We start from the raw sequence: 18116 nt of genomic DNA, 5'->3' as shown, positions 1-18116 counted from the left end.
TAAGTATCGAGGTACTTGTACTTGAATTGTTGAAGTACAAGTAAAGTACTTTTGAGTACTTTCGAAGTACTTTGATAAGTATTGAACGGTTTTGAAGCGGATCAACCAGCACCCTTACGATCACCCAACTTTGACAAAATTGTCGAAGAAGAGTTTTACAGGTATTTTAATGATACATCAACAGATTTCAATATGCTTCAGAGTTATCCTCTTATGACGGACCTATCACTCAAATTGAATACACCCTCAGCTTCCCCCGACCCAGTAGAGCGTTTATTTTCCTTAGCAGGCATTGTTTATAGTCCTAGAAGGCAATCAGTCACGGACTTTTCGTTTGAAAAGCTAATACTAATGAAGGCAAACGCAATACTACTTTAATATTGTTAGCTGTTGTACAATTTGTACTTATTTGATATGTTGTTTTACTTCTTGTTGCTTCTACTTACTCATATTTTGATTTTCCATTTATGAATCAAACTGATATATTTTATCAGAAAAAGTACTTTCGTGTACTTGCAAGTATTTCGTAAGTGTATCTACTTGTACTTTCGGATTCGAAGTACAAGTACCGTGAGGAATCCCTTGAGGTGCTTCTCGATACACATTTCCCATCGGGAGACGGTTTAGAAGAACCAGCAGACATCACTCACATTTCGATCACGGAGCTAGTGGTGCCGGGCTTGGTGACCGATACCAAGATCGAGTGGGCAGTGAAGACGTTTTCTAAGTTTAAATCGCCGGGCCCAGATGGTATATTCCCGGCCATGCTACAAGTCTCAAGTAGGGCGGTCGTGGAATGGCTTAAAATAATATTCGATGGGTGCATAAGACTGAATCATGTACCGCACTCTTGGAGAACTGCTCGTGTAGCTTTTCTACCAAAGGCGGGGAAGATCGGTCACGTGTATCCCAAAGACTATAGACCCATTAGCTTAACATCATTTCTGCTCAAAACCTTTGAGAGGCTGATAGATGTGTACATAAAGTCCAACGTGGATGAAAAGCTGCTCTCCACAACACAGCATGCGTACACCAAAGGCAAGTCGGTAGACACCGCATTGCATAGGGTGATAATAAGCATAGAGAAATCCCTGGAATATAAGGAGTATGCTCTAGGAGTCTTCTTGGACATTGCCGGGGCTTTCAATAATGTTGCAAAATGGGCGATTATGGATGGTCTTAATTACATTAAAGTACATCCTGCCTTAATCAGATGGATCGGCTGCATGTTTAATTGCAGGAAGATTACATCACAATGGGGATTGTACGAGGCCACGAAATCAGTGGACAGGGGCACGCCGCAGGGAGGGGTGCTATCACCTCTGCAGTGGACACTGGTCATCAACCAACTGCTCAGGGATGAGGGACCCGTAAAACTTACGGCTTACGCAGATGACGTTGCAATTGTCATAAGTGGAAAATGCCTTCCAACGATTAGTTCTTTGATGGATCGGGCGCTTCGGGATATTCATACCTGGGCATCTAATGTCGGGCTGAAAGTCAATGCGGAGAAGACGGATATGGTCTTGTTTACAAAGAGGTACAAGGTCCCAAATTGGACCAGGCCTAAGTTAGGAGCGGTGACCTTACAGGAGAAACCTTGCACAAAATATCTAGGAATCATCCTAGACAGTAAGCTGTCATGGAAGCTCAACTTGGAGGAGAGGGTCAAGAAGGCCTCAACGGCACTCTATGCATGTAAAAGAATGCTGGGGTGTACGTGGGGCCTATCACCCTCTCTTTCTCATTGGGTTTTTACAGCGATTGTAAGCCCTATTCTATACTATGGAGTTCTTGTTTGGTGGAAAGCCACACAAAAAACAACATACCTCAAAAAATTAGAGGGGGTATGCAGACTATCGATGCTTTGCATTACGGGAGCCCTGAAAACAACCCCGACGGCTGCACTGTATGCCATTCTGCACATTCCACCTGTAGACCTGGTAGCAAAGAACAAAGCGTTAACGACCGCAACCAGGCTCGATGCTTCGGGGCAGCTTGAGCGCCGACCATATGGCCATAGTAGTATAGCGTCCTCAGTCACAAGACGAACAGACTACATGATTCCCTACCTGCACTTTGAGGGAGATCTTAAGGCCACAATAGAGGTGGACGGTTGGCGCAAGGGTGCGCAAATGGCGGACGAGGCGATACATGTGTACACCGATGGTTCCAAAATAGTGGAAGGAGTAGGGTCTGCGGTATACTGCGCTGATCCGGAATTAAGCAGATCCTACAGGCTGCCGGATTACTGTAGCGTTTTCCAAGCGGAAATATTAGCCTTAACCAAAGCAGTAGAAACCCTGGAAGAGAATAGCTTAAGCTGCAACCGTGTTAACTTTTATATTGACAGTCAAGCAACAATTAAGGCAATAATCTCGCATAGCACAGCATCTAAATGCGTGTTAGAGTGTAAGCAGTCTCTGGAGAGAATCGGGACAGGGAGAAGCATACATCTATATTGGGTCCCAGGGCATATGGGAATAGATGGGAATGAAAAAGCGGACGAATTAGCTAAAAAGGGCGCATCCCTTGAAGCTTGCTCCGTAGACGTCCCAATTAGATTGGGCGAGATTAAGCGAATGCGAGAGGTGCACATGATCGACCAAGCAGAAAAGGCGTGGGTTCAAGCGCGGGGCTGTAAAGTGTCGAAGATTATGTGTAGGTCTTACAACCTTAGACTAACACAGTTGCTTCTATCATTAAAAAGAGAGGACTGTAGACTCATGACGGGTATTCTGACTGGACACTGCCTTCTGGCGTCACATGCCTTTAAATTAGGCTTGGTCAGTGATAGCAGGTGTAGGAAGTGCGGGTTGGAGGAGGAAACGATCGAGCACGTTCTGTGCTCGTGCCCTGCACTTGCCAGGCTAAGACTCCAGATATTAGGAGTGATACAGCTGTCAGATCTAGAAGCAGCAAGTGGCTTAAGTCCTAGGAAGCTTCTAGTATTTGCCAAGAGGACGGAGTTATTTTATAACATAGGTCCTGGTTTTTGATAGGGTTTTTCAGTTTGGTCGTTAAAACAAACTTCTGGTAACACTACGGACTCAATCAGTCTATGTGAGGTCCTCATGGACCGGCCAGTTCAACCTACCTACCTACCGTAGTACTAATACTTTGTACTTAGATTTGAAGTACTTGAGTACTTGTACTTATTTGGTACTAGTACAAGTATGTACTCAGTACTTTACAGGTCTGCAAGGTAGCAGTGTAGCTTTTTACAAATTTTTGATTTTGGTGTATTGTTCTGTTTAGGACTTTATTTTTTTACCTATACTGTCAGCACTATTTAAGCACTAATTGATGACATATTATCTAGAACAAAACCACGACAGTTTCTTTTATTTTCAATTTGTTTAGGCCACCAGCCTAAATATTTCGGACCACCCTAACGCGCCCATTAGTTATTTTATCATTAATACCGGTAACGGCTAACACCAGTCGAGAGCTAACTTTGAAGGGGAAAAACTCAACGGAAGGTAGCTATCGGCAGGTGCCGCGGACTTTTTCGCGGGCTTGACTCTTTCTTTTATTTCGGAACGTCCACAAGCCAGCCCCAGGTGAGTAATATAAAACAACCGTTTTCCACAGTTTTACATGTGAATAATTTGCGAGTGTCAGTAAATTAATATTTGCAAACAATTAATGTTATAAATTTGAATTGCCGAGTGCATTTAGTTTTATAATTAGTTCTATAAATTTGAATTGCAAGTGCATCTATTTTTTATAATTTAACACCTTGCCATTGGCACTTAAATTTATATTTGCAATTAATCGCCTGCATAAATTTGAATGTGCCAAGTGCATTTTGTATTTCAATTAATTTCTTTCTAATTGCACTACTGCATATTGAATCGGAATTGCTATTTATATTGTGAAATAATTAGCTTTCCTGACGAACAGGAAGTTTGTGAGTGTTTCACTTTTATAAACAAATATTGTAGCTCGTCGCTAATTCCTTTCTTTATATTTTATAAATAAATTGTAATTACTCGGTACTAATTCTTCTTTTTTTATTCCCTTTATTTGCGTGGGATCGCGCCCCATGACCCGGGGCCACATTCCCCCGCAAACACAATTATTACACCGCTACTTTAATCAAAATAGAGTCCAATTCCGATGACTTCTTACCGGTAGATGACATCAACATAATCCAGAGAATTAAAACGCATGGAAAACGATTTAAATTCCCTTGGTGTGATCAACTGGCGCAAATTGACAGAGCGAAGAAGGGACTGGGCGCCTTGTTGAACCGTCATAACGGTTTAAGCAGTTAAGCCTCAATTAGCGAACGAACGAAGCCAAAAAAATATAAAATAAAAGTGTAAGTTCCAGTATGTCCTATATTAGAGAAAGCTTGCAGCCAGGTTTAAATAGCAAACATTCTAATAGAAGAATGAGCAATTCACAAAAATTCCTGTGTTCCATGATTAAGACGGCGAAACAATCAGCACATACTTTTAATCCGAAAGAAAATATAAAACATATCCAAGAAGTAGCTGAAGGAATGGAAAACAAATAAAAGCTAAGTTAGAAAAATAAGACTGAAACAATTTTTTGAAATACATTTTTTGAGAAGCGAATAAATATATTTTCTACTCATAGTAATTTTGATAACTTTCGACAAAGCATTCAATTCGCCAAACTAGTTCATTTCGCAGGTGATAATACCATCCTAAGACATATGGAGAGGATAACCCTGGAGACAAAAGTAAATTTTACATTATTGCCCAAAATGCGGAAAGAGCACACTCTAGCTTCACTTTAATAAATAGTGAATAATGGTTTATCCAGTAATTTAAATATTAAAATGTATGATTGTGAAATGTGCAAATTGGCAATAAATATTTTATTTTTGTTGCATAAATGCTATTTAAATTTTATTTAACCCAACAATTTGACTGTGCATGTTGAAACCTCAGAACTTTAATTTAATTGTAGTCATTTGTGTGATATTTTAAATAATATGGTTGATATAATTAATAATAATATAATAAAAATTAATAAAATTAATAATAGCCAACGGATTAATACCTTCAAAAGGTCACCCAACCGACGCGAGGGGCGTTTCGCATGACGCACGGATTTGTTTTTCCTGAATCGTTGATAGGCGGAGGTTTGTTAAGCGTCGAGATCTAAAACTGCTCAGCTACAGAATAAATTCATCAGCTGAGTAATATACATAACAGTTAGAAGAATAGGATAGGACAGTTGTTTTCGCAAAAGTGAATTTTACACGCAATTAAGTTTATAAAGCAAATCATACTTTGGAAATTGATTGCAGAAATATCAACAATCACGCAATGTCTCACGAAACTGCAAGTAACAGTGAATACGTTACATAAAATGAATTAGGATGAGTGTTAAAATCATGACCAAACACCGAAAAGGTTCAATTAATTTGAAATTAGTTCTACATTGCCTCAAAAGAAGAGGTTTGTAATGTCTTGACACTCGTCATGGGACGTTAAAATGTGCTTAGTTCAAAAGAATTGGGCTAGAAGTTTAGCCATAAATATTACGCCTAGCATTTCTCTTTGACTTGCAAGAGTTGAAAGATTGATAAGCTTCAACCGACTAGTATAAGGGGGAAGATTATACGCAGAGTCCCCCCGAAAATTCCTTAAAGAGAAAAGTAGAAATTGATTTTGTATTGACTCAAGTCATTTCATTTTCATGCAGAACTCGATATCTCGGATTCCAGACTATTGATCCGTAACCTACTATCGGTGTAACTAATGTGGTGGAAAGCAAAGATCTTCGAAAGGGGCACATGAATTTGCATATATTGAGGTTCAGCGGCATTGGATTTACGTTGCATCAAGTAATTAGGCAGTTTCCATCAATTTGAAGTAAGGGACGTTCTTCTATAGACGCATAAGACCTAAAAATGTTTCATCAGCATACATTAAGATTTTGGAATATTTTATAGTGGTACAGATATCATTAATAAATAGCAAGAACAGAATTGGGACAAGATGACTGCCCTGTGGGACGCCAGAGGGAACATCGATGACATTTGAAGAGGTATTTTAAAAAATAACATTTTGCGTTCGATCGCAGAAACACGACGAGTTCCACTGGGTGAGACCAGGTTGGAAGCCAAGCCGATCTAGCTTGTAGATAAGTAAGGAGTGGGATATTTTGCCAAATGCTTTACTGAAATCAGTATAAATGAGATCGGTGTGAAGAAATCCATTAGAAACAGGAAATGCGAATTCAAGTAGATTTGTAATGGTAGATTTGCCTTTCAGAATCCGTATTGAGTTTCAACTTCAAAGCTTCAAACAACTTTGAGATGGCCGAGTACTTTGCAATTCCTAGACAGTTTTCTACACACGACCTACTACTACTTTTGTGAAGGGGTATGAGGAGAGATTCCTTCCAAGAAGAAGAAAAAACTCCACGTTTTAGGAGCAGATTGAATAAATCAGTTATAGGCTGATAAGTGTGCTCAACGCATTTTTCAAGAAATCAAGTGGGAATTAAATCAGGATCGTACTTGTAAGATTCCTTCAAAAACTTCATCAGGAGATATTGCTGGAATATTAATTATGTTATGTTAGTGAAGTTGACATGGAGATTAATTAGAAAAAAATTTTAATTCAGCTGAATAGTTGGACTTCAAAAATTGTGCAAAGAAATTAGCAATAACTTGATCGTTGCTAGCCAAATCATCCTGGTATTTTAAAGCAGAGGGAAACTATTTAACGCCACGTTTAGAGTTCACGAAATCAAAGAAGGCTTTCGGATTGTAAGTTATTTTCTTTTTCATCTTACATATGTACATATTGTAACGAATTCAGGAAAATTCCGCTTATTTGAAACCTACTGCTAACGTTCGAATCGCTAAACTGTTGAATAAAGCGCTCCAATATTCAGATTGCAAACCGTTCTTTATTTATATTACTTTGGGAGTAGTACTTCACAATTATACTTCACAACCAATAGCGTGTTTAAATCAAAACTGATTACTCATTCCTCAGCTTGCGCTGCTTTTATACTTTCTGTTGCATTGTTCGCATATTTCTCCAAAGGTCTAGACGTTTACCTTCTAGAATTGTTGTATCTTCTGCTTGATAATTTTAGTTATATGCGTGAGTAAGAACTTCGGCTGATGACTACATGTGTGCGTGTGTGAGATATCTCTTCACTTCGAGCTGCTGCGTGTGTGCGCATGTACTTCTCGTCGCCTTCCATGCATGTGTGTAAATTAAATTGATGTGTTCATGTACACAAGAGCGACAGCTTGCTTAATGTTGTTGTTGTGCCTTTATTTACTAACAGCTTAGTGATGCTAAAATTCGCCACAATATTATAGTACTTTTTGTATAATTCAAAACATTTATTACGCAAAATAGAGTACTGCATATAATCGGAGTGAGAGCCCGACACTTTGAATAATTTGACGAAGAGCGATTTTCTGATTTTTAAAGACCTCAACTCTTTAGTGAACTATATTTGGACTGGTTCGGTAGACACACATTTTCGCTTAGGTACATGTTTTGCCAAAATACCGTAAAGGGTGGTATAAAAGGCAAAAACATTTTTGTCAATATCTACACCGTATTTGGGCCAAGCCACTGTAGGTTAAGTTTGATTAAGTTTACTAAAATTAGCCTTCACAAAGTCAACTCTGAAACTAGAGCCGTACTTAGTAGCAATGATACTTAGAGAATTTCGTTCGAGTCCGTATTCTATTTCCAGTGAAGAATGGTAAGGGTCTTCAGGTACAGTAAGAGGTTCACCCCGGCTAGGTGTACATTTTGATGTATCGTCAACAAATACAACATCAAGGGTGCTCCCGAACATTTTAGGTATTATATTTATCTGCTTAAGGCAAAGTTCTGTTATCTCGGCTAAAACTTCGTTGTTGGACAATTTGGAAGAAATAGGTAGGTACAATATCCTGGTCAGATATGGTTCATAATATATGCGGGAGATTAAAGCCGCCCAGGACTATCGTCGAATCATTGAATTAAAAAATTTCAGCAGGGAAATATGATCCATATACACCAAAGGATCAGAAGATGGTGAGATATAGCAGACAGCAATATAGACAAAACCCAACTCGAGCTTTATTCTAATGCATTTGAACACTTTACAATCGATAACGGGAAAATTAACTTCAGCTGAAGGTACAGAAGAATTTACCACAAGCAAAACTCCAACTCCAGTTCTGTCCAAGCGGTCATTTCTGTATATTTGGTAATCATGGCAAAGAAACTCGGAGTTAAATATATGAGGTTTTAGCCAAGTTTCAGTTAAAGCAATAATATTGTAATTGCAGTTAAAAGATTTCCAATACAATTCAGTTAATTTAGTGTTTAATCCTATAACATTTTGATAAAACACATTAACGGCCGATTTAACATTCAGTTTTTATGCAATATTGTTATAAGGAAGTGTAGCAAGATATGGGATATTAGTGTTGCCTACGCTCGAATTTCCGCACAAGGTGAAGAATAAGTTTACTCACTTGGGCGCTCTGTTATTATTGAAGGGATCAGGCAAGAAAAAGCTCACGAAATGGCAGTAGAACAAACGTGTGTCGCTTAAACGCAAGATCAGATTTAGTCAAAACCATTTTAGCCTTAACGGCATTTACTGATCCGAAAGGCGTAGTAGCAAAACTAATAGTAAACAGAGCCAAAAGTATCTAATAAAATAGAACAAAATTATCTGATATCTCTATGGGGTTTCTTCAAGAAGATGTTCTTTATATATTTGTAAAGAAAAACTTTTTAAAGTCTTCAAAAAGATATCTTCGCAGAATAGCCAATGATTCTCATTGACATATCTTAAAAGATATCATATATTACCGATAAGATGTTCTTATTAATATATCCATAGAGACATAACAAATTATTGAGAAGACGTTCTTATTAATATATCCAAAGAGACATCACAAATTATTGAGAAGATGTTCTTATTGGCATTTCCGAAAAGATATTCCATGTTATTGAGAAGATGTTCATATTGACATTGCCGAAGAGGTATCACATATTAATGCGATATTCTTATTGATATTTTCGAAGAGATATCTTTAAATGGAGCGTTCTTTACTTATTTAACCCTATACATACCCAAATAAAAACCCAATTTTAGTTTATTTGAGAAATACTACTGTACAATTATTCTTATACATATATATATATAGATCAAAATAATAAAGTAAAAGAGCGTCAGGTTTAAGCTTTTCGACCGCATGGTAACCGTGTCTTCAGAAATTCACGTGGTAGTTATCATGGGTTTTATCCTCATCGTAACTTTACTGGATACAGAAATAATAGGTAGTTTTCATACAATAGCAACCTTAACGGTAACAACAGCCAGCGATATAGATATGCCAATGGAATTCGCTTCAACAATAACACCAACAAAAGTTCTCGTACACAAAAGTTCGATACACAAGCCTACGTTTCCTTAATAAAAATTTCAAGCATGGACAAAAATATCTTTTTGAATACAAACGACATTATTCATATTACCGGTGTAACTTCCAATACCGTACTTACTTTATTTAAAATTACTTTTCTATCGAACATACTTTACACGTGGTATACAAAGACTTTAATATCCCATCCGTTGCACAGTGGTCTGAATCGCGATTTTTTTGGCATAAACTAGAAACATGTAGTTAGAGCTTTGAAACTTCGTACATTTGCTAATAACCTCATAGATAATTTTTGGAAAAAAATTTTGTTAAATGGGACGTCTTCACATAGCTGCCATATAACCTCAAAATCAAAATTCAGGTTTTTTGTACAAAGACTTATAATATACATATATACATTTATTTAGTGTATACATATCTATATTAGGTTTAATTATATTTACATAAGCTAAGAATTTAGTTAAATTAAGCAAGTTAAAAAGCAAAAAATTTATTTAAAAAAGGGTTATTATTCTAATCATCATCTAACTCTAATTCAACATCAAAGTAATGAACGTCTTGAACTTCTACATCAACAGAATATTCATCAATGCTTTGCTCGCTTGATTCGACGAAAGACATCCGTAACATCAATATTACTTCTTCAGGTATTACTTTTTTTTGCAACGGCTGTGTTTATTAGCACCTATACTGGAGATTAACGGATCTGAGGAGTCCAACGCCCTGTGAAAGACGTCAGTAAGGTTGTTAACCGTAGAATTTTGTCTAGCATGTACCCTTCGATCGCTTTTGTAATATTTACTTCTGGCCTCCGATGCACTTTCGCCCAAAAAGCCAACAGAACTGATGTGCCCATTATTTCCCATCCATGCACCAATACCTTATGGACAGTTGGTGAGATGGGATACCAGCTATACTTTGCGAAAAACAAATCCGCCGTATTTTCACAGTAGGCTCAAAATTTCTCATAGTCTATTTGAAACTCGCAAGAGATTGCTAATAAAATCACGTGAACACGATTAAGTAACTCGGCATCTAAATTTAGTATTGAAGCCAATTGTTTGACGTTGGAAAAGGCTCTTCTGGCTGTGTGTCTTTTGTATTTCCAAATCCATTTTGCTTGGGCTTGTTAACATGCAATCCCATTTCCGCCCACATTTTTTCTTAAATATCCTTTTTACGGGAGACAACAACCGCTTTGCTTTTTTCGTCCATTACTCGCCATTTTTTAAGCTAAAGTTTGTACGATATTTTCAAAACAAACTCGAAAAAACGAATCCACGCATGCAGTGGACTCACGCCGTACTAGGTTTTGGTTTAAAAACTTTTGATTTTATATCACGAATGACAAAAATTTGCTTCGACTTTGCGCCTCATATAGGACATGATTGGCAAGAATTTGTACCTGTAATAATGTTTAATACTTTTCCATCTATAAGTGTCAAGGGCAAATCATAAAAAACGTTTTTAACATTATTGGTCTACCGGTGGAACATTGCATATCACGTTTAAAGCTTCCGAGGGGCACGACCTAACTGCCCCCGTGATCGCTCCTCAGGCAGATCGTTGAAGTTTCATTATCATATTTTCAGACTTTGTAACCTAGCGTTTCTATAATATAACCCCCTGTACCTCTTTTCTTAGTTGCGCCTGAAACTATGCCTATCTAGCATAGTCATCAACCAACAGCTGATAGCAAGCAGCTACAGCCATAAGGCAACCACCATATGACGAGCGGCAGTAAATGGCAATATATACAGAAATGCCAAAGTAGCGGTGCCCGTTGGCCGCCCGCTACTATACCGCCGTTAAGCCGCCGTGGTGACCCCGCCACTGCTTCCATACCGCCGCTGCCACGACGACCGTTGGCCTCCCGCCACTCTACCGTTCCACCGCTGCTACGACGACCGTTGGCCGTCCGCTATTTTATTGCCGTTCAGCCGCCGTGCTGATCCCGCCACTGCTTCCATACCGCCGTATCAATCCGTCCGCTACTACACCGCCGCTCAGCGGAGAACTATTAACGCCCTAGCGGGTTAGGGGATCAGAATACACCCGCGGTAGGTATGCCTGTCGTAAGAGGCGACTAAAAATACCAGATTCAAGGGGCTGTGTAGCGCAACCCTTCAGGTTTCCAGCGCAATATATAGCTTCTGCAAACCCAATTGTCAACCTCACCTATCCGCGGGGAATCCTGTTTCACTAACAGACGGGGCTCTGGCTCCTCATGAAACTTGGGGGTGGGGAGGGAGGGAATGGCCTGAAGGTTTAATGTGGCCACTTAAATTGTTCCCGATATGGTCGGGCTAGCACCTTAATGGTGCTATGGTACCGGAGCGTAACGGATCCACTGGATCCAGAACCATCACATCGATAACACTCCCCACAGCCTTCGGGGAGCAACCTTATCGCTGCAACAACAACAACATCATATTGCTGAGCAAGCACTTATGAATTGACTACACATATTTTTATACTCAGTTGAGCAGAGCTCACAGAGTATATTAAGTTTGATTGGATAACGGTTGGTTGTACATATATAAAGGAATCGAGATAGATATAGACTTCCATATATCAAAATAATCAGGATCGAAAAAAAATTTGATTGAGCCATGTCCGTCCGTCCGTCCGTCCGTTAACACGATAGCTTGAGTAAATTTTGAGGTATCTTGATGAAATTTGGTATGTAGGTTCCTGAGCAATCATCTCAGATCGCTATTTAAAATGAACGATATCGGACTATAACCACGCCCACTTTTTCGATATCGAAAATTTCGAAAAACCGAAAAAGTGCGATAATTCATTACAAAAGACCGATACAGCGACGAAACTTGGTAGATGAGTTGAACTTATGACGCAGAATAGAAAATTAGTATAATTTTGGACAATGGGCGTGGCACCGCCCACTTTTAAAAGAAGGTAATTTAAAATTTTGCAAGCTGTAATTTGGCAGTCGTTGAAGATATCATTATGAAATTTGGCAGGAACGTTACTCCTATTACTATATGTACGCTTAATAAAAATTAGCAAAATCGGAGAAGGACCACGCCCACTTTAAAAAAAAAATTTTTTAAAGTAAAATTTTAACAAAAAATTTAATATCTTTACAGTACATAAGTAAATTATGTCAACATTCAACTCCAGTAATGATATGGTGCAACAAAATACAAAAATAAAAGAAAATTTCAAAATGGGCGTGGCTCCGCCCTTTTTCATTTAATTTGTCTAGGATACTTTTAACGCCATAAGTCGAACAAAAATTAACCAATCCTTTTGAAATTTGGTAGGGGCATAGATTTTATGACGTTAACTGTCAAACACATTCTAGAGTCACCCCTGGTCCACCTTTATAGAGATATTTCGAAACGGCATCCACATATAGAACTAAGGCCCACTCCCTTTTAAAATACTCATTAACACCATTCGTTTGATGCCCATATTGTACAAACAAATTCTAGGGTCGCCCCTGGTCCACCTTTGTGGCGATATCTCGAAACGGCGTCCACCTATGGAACTAAGGATTACTCCCTTTTAAAATACTCATTAACACCTTTCATTTGATACCCATATCGTACAAACGCATTCTAGAGTCACCCCTGGTCCACCTTTATGGCGATATCTCGAAAAGGCGACCACCGATACAATAACCACCACTCCCTTTTAAAACCCTCACTAATACCTTTAATTTGATACCCATATCGTACAAGCGCATTCTAGAGTCAACCCTGATCCACCTTTATGGCTATATCCCTAAATGGCGTCCACCTATAGAACTATGGCCCACTCCCTCATAAAATACTCTTTAATGCTTTTCATTTGATACACATGTCATACAAGCACATTCCAGGGTTTCCCTCGGTTCATTTTCCTACATGGTTATTTTCCCTTATGCTGTCACCATAGCTTTCAACTGAGTATGTAATGTTAGGTTGCACCCGAACTTAACCTTCCTTACTTGTTTTATATCGGTCAGTTGGTCACGGTGACGTTGGCCATATACATACATGTGCACTCAGGTACCGAAATAGGGTCACGCCAATATGCTGACTTTACATACAGTAAATTGTACATTTCAGCTCATAAGTATTGGTGTAAATAAGTTATAAATAGAATAAGAATACCTTATATATAAAAAGAAAGCCTAAAATTGTTGTTAGTTGGTAGCCGGTATTTGAAGAGATGCGCGGGTCTATTTTGTTCAAACTTTCACATAAGTTGCGTATATATCACGCGGTAGTTAGCACATAGAATCGGTTACGTTCCACGCACAGGATCTCGCGATATAGGCCAAAACGTGGACCCGGGTACCCCTAGAATGTGTTTATAGAATATAGATATCAAATGAAAGCTGTTGATGAGTGCTTTAGTAGAGGGTAATTTTCATACCCTGTGTGACTGGGGTCGCGGATATTGGCCAAACGTGGACGCGGGTACCCCTAGAATGTGTTTATAGAATATGGATATCCAATGAAATCTGTTGATGAGTGCTTTAGTAGAGGGTAATTTTCATACCCATGGGTGCCTATGTCTCGAGATATAGGCCAAAACGTGGACCCGGGTATCGCTAGAATGTGTTTATAGAATATGGATAACAAATGAAAGCTGTTGATGAGTGCTTTAGTAGAAGGAAATTTTCATACCCCTGTGTGACTAGGGTCTCGGGGTATATGCCAAAACGTGGAACCGGGATACCCCTAGAATGTGTGTGTAATATAGATATCAAATGAAAGCTGTTGCTGAGATCTTTAAATAAATTTTCACTGTGATATTAGTTTTAGTCGCATCAACCTAGCAAAACTGATAAATATGCAAGCGAAGCCGAAATTAAGCCATGAATTAATAATACCCCACATACCTATTTACATACGTCTTATTCGATTTGCCTGAAGTTTGGTATATAAATTTGTCTATATTAGTATTTACGATCCTTTTTCCAGGAAGTAGACCAGTGACGGACTGGGACTGGGATTAGGACTAGGACCGGGACTGAGACTCGAAGTGAGACCGGAACAAAATACATACCACCCTCTTGGACTGGCAATAAGGGATGAAGAAGAATGTGAAGACTTTGAGAGAAGAGAAAATAGAGGAGACTGAGAAAGAGATAGAATGAGACGAAGATAGAGATAGATGAAGCGAAAAAGACGGCGCGTGGAGTGAATAAAAGGATTAGGAAAAAGTGAAGAGGGGGGAGGGCAGGGTTAGAGGGAAAAAGCTTATTAAAATGTATGCAGATAGACCAAATTTAGGGCAGAACGTTTGCCGGGTCTACCAGTTTTGTATAAAAATAGAAGCGTTTTCAAAATAAACAAGAAGCACCAAGAATCACTTTGACTGATCGAACGCTTAAACATCGACTCCGTATTAATTGTATTATAAGGCGATCCTGCCAGTCTGGATCAAAACTAGCAAAACTGCTGAGATCTAGCTGATCAGAGACCCTGCCAAGTCCCCCCCCCCCCCACAAAAAAACGGATATAAAAACAATGTCCACAGTCCACAATTACAACGTAAAGGATCAATTCACAACCAGTTCAGCATTAAATACGAAAATATTCATTATAAAGACGAGTACAGTTAAAGTATAAAAAAGCCAGACAAGCAGTGCAGTGCAGATCCATCTACAGGAGACATGAATGGCAGCATGAACAAAGCATAAAACAGAGTGGAATAAGGAACTCAACAACAAATATAATGGACTGGCAACAAATGAAGTGGAATATATTATTGGCTGGCGTCATATTAGCAACCAACAACCATGACTGGCAGCAATTAGTTGTAAATAAGTAGGTTTAGTAAAAAATTTGGCAGTCCAACGAACGCCTAATTTTCATTTCTCCTTAGGAATATTCAAAAAATTTGTTTTCCCAGATAGGATAAATAAAAATAACAAACAAAAATTAAAATAATTAAGCAAACACTGTAAGCTACAACTATCTATCAGTTATGCCAGACATAACTGAAGAGGAATTCCACGCGGCATTTAAAAGATGCGAGGAATTAATTCAAAAGTCATATAAAGACCACTGAAGAGGTTAATCTAACCCTACAGCTGCGAAGCAAGGTCCAAAGCGATAACCATAGAGGAATATCGGCGTCGGAACAAGTTGAACAAAAAAGAAGAACCTAAAATACCTGCCCTGGTTAAAAAACAACGACAAAAACGGGGAGGCAAAAATTTCAAAAAGGAAAAAGACTGTTGAAGCTTAAAAACTATTAAATTTTACCATTACCATGGAAGAAAAATCAAAACTAAGAAAATAAATTAAAGAGTTAAGGAGTACTAAGTAAATATATAAAATAAAAATTAGAAATGTTCTGAATAAAATATGAGAAATAAATTTTTAAATATGGCAAGAAAAATTGTTAATGAAAAATTGTATACAAAAATGTTTGAAGACAAATTTTTAGAAATAAATTTTTTAAATTATTACAACATTAATTAAATAAGGTCGTAAGTAAAACGGAATGCATAGGATAAAGAATAAAATCAAAAATTTTATTAAAAATTAAATTTAGTCTCTTTCTCCCAGAAACAGGAAAATAATTATAGAGAATCTCAAAATGTCTTGGTGAACAAAGATAGCACACGACATCATGATAGCGATAGCCGGATATGAAGTAAGGAAAGGAAACTCTGAAACATCAGAGAACAGGAGAGTCAAATATGAGCCACCAGAAGAAGTAGATACGAAAAATGTTCCAAATATTCCAGATGTTTGGATAGCAGCCCTTTTTTGCGTATTCATGCTATTGATTATTACAATAGCTATGATGCTCAAAAATTATATGAAGCATAAATATAGGCAATTAAAACCCATGCAAGATCGAATCTAAGAAACTTAATTTTTAGTATTCTATTATTTAAAGCTGTTATCCTACTATTTAAAACTGAATCCGATTTTGAGGAAGAGCAACAAACAATTGAAAATAAAACTTCAAACACTAACACCAAATTCTAATCTCAATAGCAAATCAAGAATTTGCATAATTTCACAATTCACAATAGTAGTTCTTATGGAAGTTATCAAAACAACAACTATGAAGGCTGTCAAAGTAGAAAATTTAGACCACAGCCCTGATGAAAAAATAATTTTCCACAAGTATTGCTGGATTAAAAAATCTTATGCCGGTGGAAGTATGCAAAATACTAAAATACTAAAAAACCAGCCATGATAACAACAAAAATGAAGAAAGTCACAAGATAACCTAAAATATATATAACACTATATAAATTTGCAACAATAAGACATGCCGCGCTCATTTTCATAGAAAAATGGTAGCGTAAAAAATACAAGCAACCCGATTGTTGAGGAAGTTTTGACTTAGGATAATATTAAACCAGGCTGAAAAATGCCGGCAATCTAGGATTTGAAAAATAAGAAAAAAACACAGTTGTCCTGAGGGACAAATTGGTGAAGAATAATAGATACTCGAGTAGACAAATTTAAAAAATATAGGTACCCAAGTTCTCAAAGATCAAATAACTGCATTAACTCTAGAAGTTATGCAGGTGACAAAAATCGAAAGAAATAAAAATTTAAATAATTCTTTATAAATATCATGACGATTCTATCTTGGTGGCCGCCGCAGAATTCACATGACACACATAAGTACAAAAAAAAATATCGCTGGAAAACATGAAAATCTAAAAAGTACATCTAAAAATGAAATTTTTTGCATCCACTGTACTTTCTGTCACAGATTTCTTATTTTATATATTCTTAGTTTAGCAAAACTCAAATAAAATGGAATAACAATGAAAAGCGTTGTTTAATAGAAATAGCTAAAGTAAGGAAATATAAATCATTTACCTTTACTATTTTTTAGAAATATTATAAATATAAGTTTGGCCGGTTTCGTCTAGGAAAACCTTGCCCATATAGAGAGGTCATAATTTAAGATAATAGGGCCTTTATACCTAAATAAGTTAGATAATAGACATGTGGGGCCCTTATACAAAATATCAATAGAAAAAATATTTTACCCCAATCCCCGTAGAAGAAAAATATTGATAGTTTTTATACATAATTCAATTTTCCATACAGTAGAAAAAACGGTAAGAAAAATAATTACATTTTAATACACTATAGAGTAAAAAATATTGATAAGAACTACAGTGCTACATTAATACCACATAGAATAGGAAACAAAGATAGGATCAGTAAAGATAAGGAAATAATAATTCATAAAAATAGGCTTAAACCAAAATAAAACCTTTAGTAATAACCAAAATAATTTTACAAAAAAAAAACAAACAATCTGACTATAAGCATTCCACTTTACTCACAATTATCACTAAGCAAAAAAAAAGAAAAACAAAACAAGAAACAAAGGTTAACTCAATATGTACACATGCAAAGAAAAAACAACAACATGATATGTTCAAATGTAAGAATGAAAAAAAACGAAAGTCAGCATAATAGGTACACATGTAAAACAAATGTAAACAAAAAACCACATAAACAAACAAACTCATTACTTTTGGCATCAAGTTACCATTATGTCATAAACGACCACACAACAATTGGATGCGAAAGACAATTCAAATTTTACATACCCAAGCGAGTCAGATGGGTCATTAAACGTAAAATAACATAGAACGGCACACTTGAAATCTAATAATGTCAATGGCAGTAAGAATGGTCACACATAACTGGTGCACATGTTATATATGACCATTCTCCAAAGGCCGGTGGTGTAATGTGCCCTTAGA

Source organism: Eurosta solidaginis, chromosome X (assembly GCF_040869045.1).
Source record: "Eurosta solidaginis isolate ZX-2024a chromosome X, ASM4086904v1, whole genome shotgun sequence".
Lineage (NCBI taxonomy): Eukaryota > Metazoa > Arthropoda > Insecta > Diptera > Tephritidae > Eurosta > Eurosta solidaginis.
The sequence above is the reverse complement of the archived record's forward strand: the minus strand, read 5'-3'. Positions refer to the sequence as shown.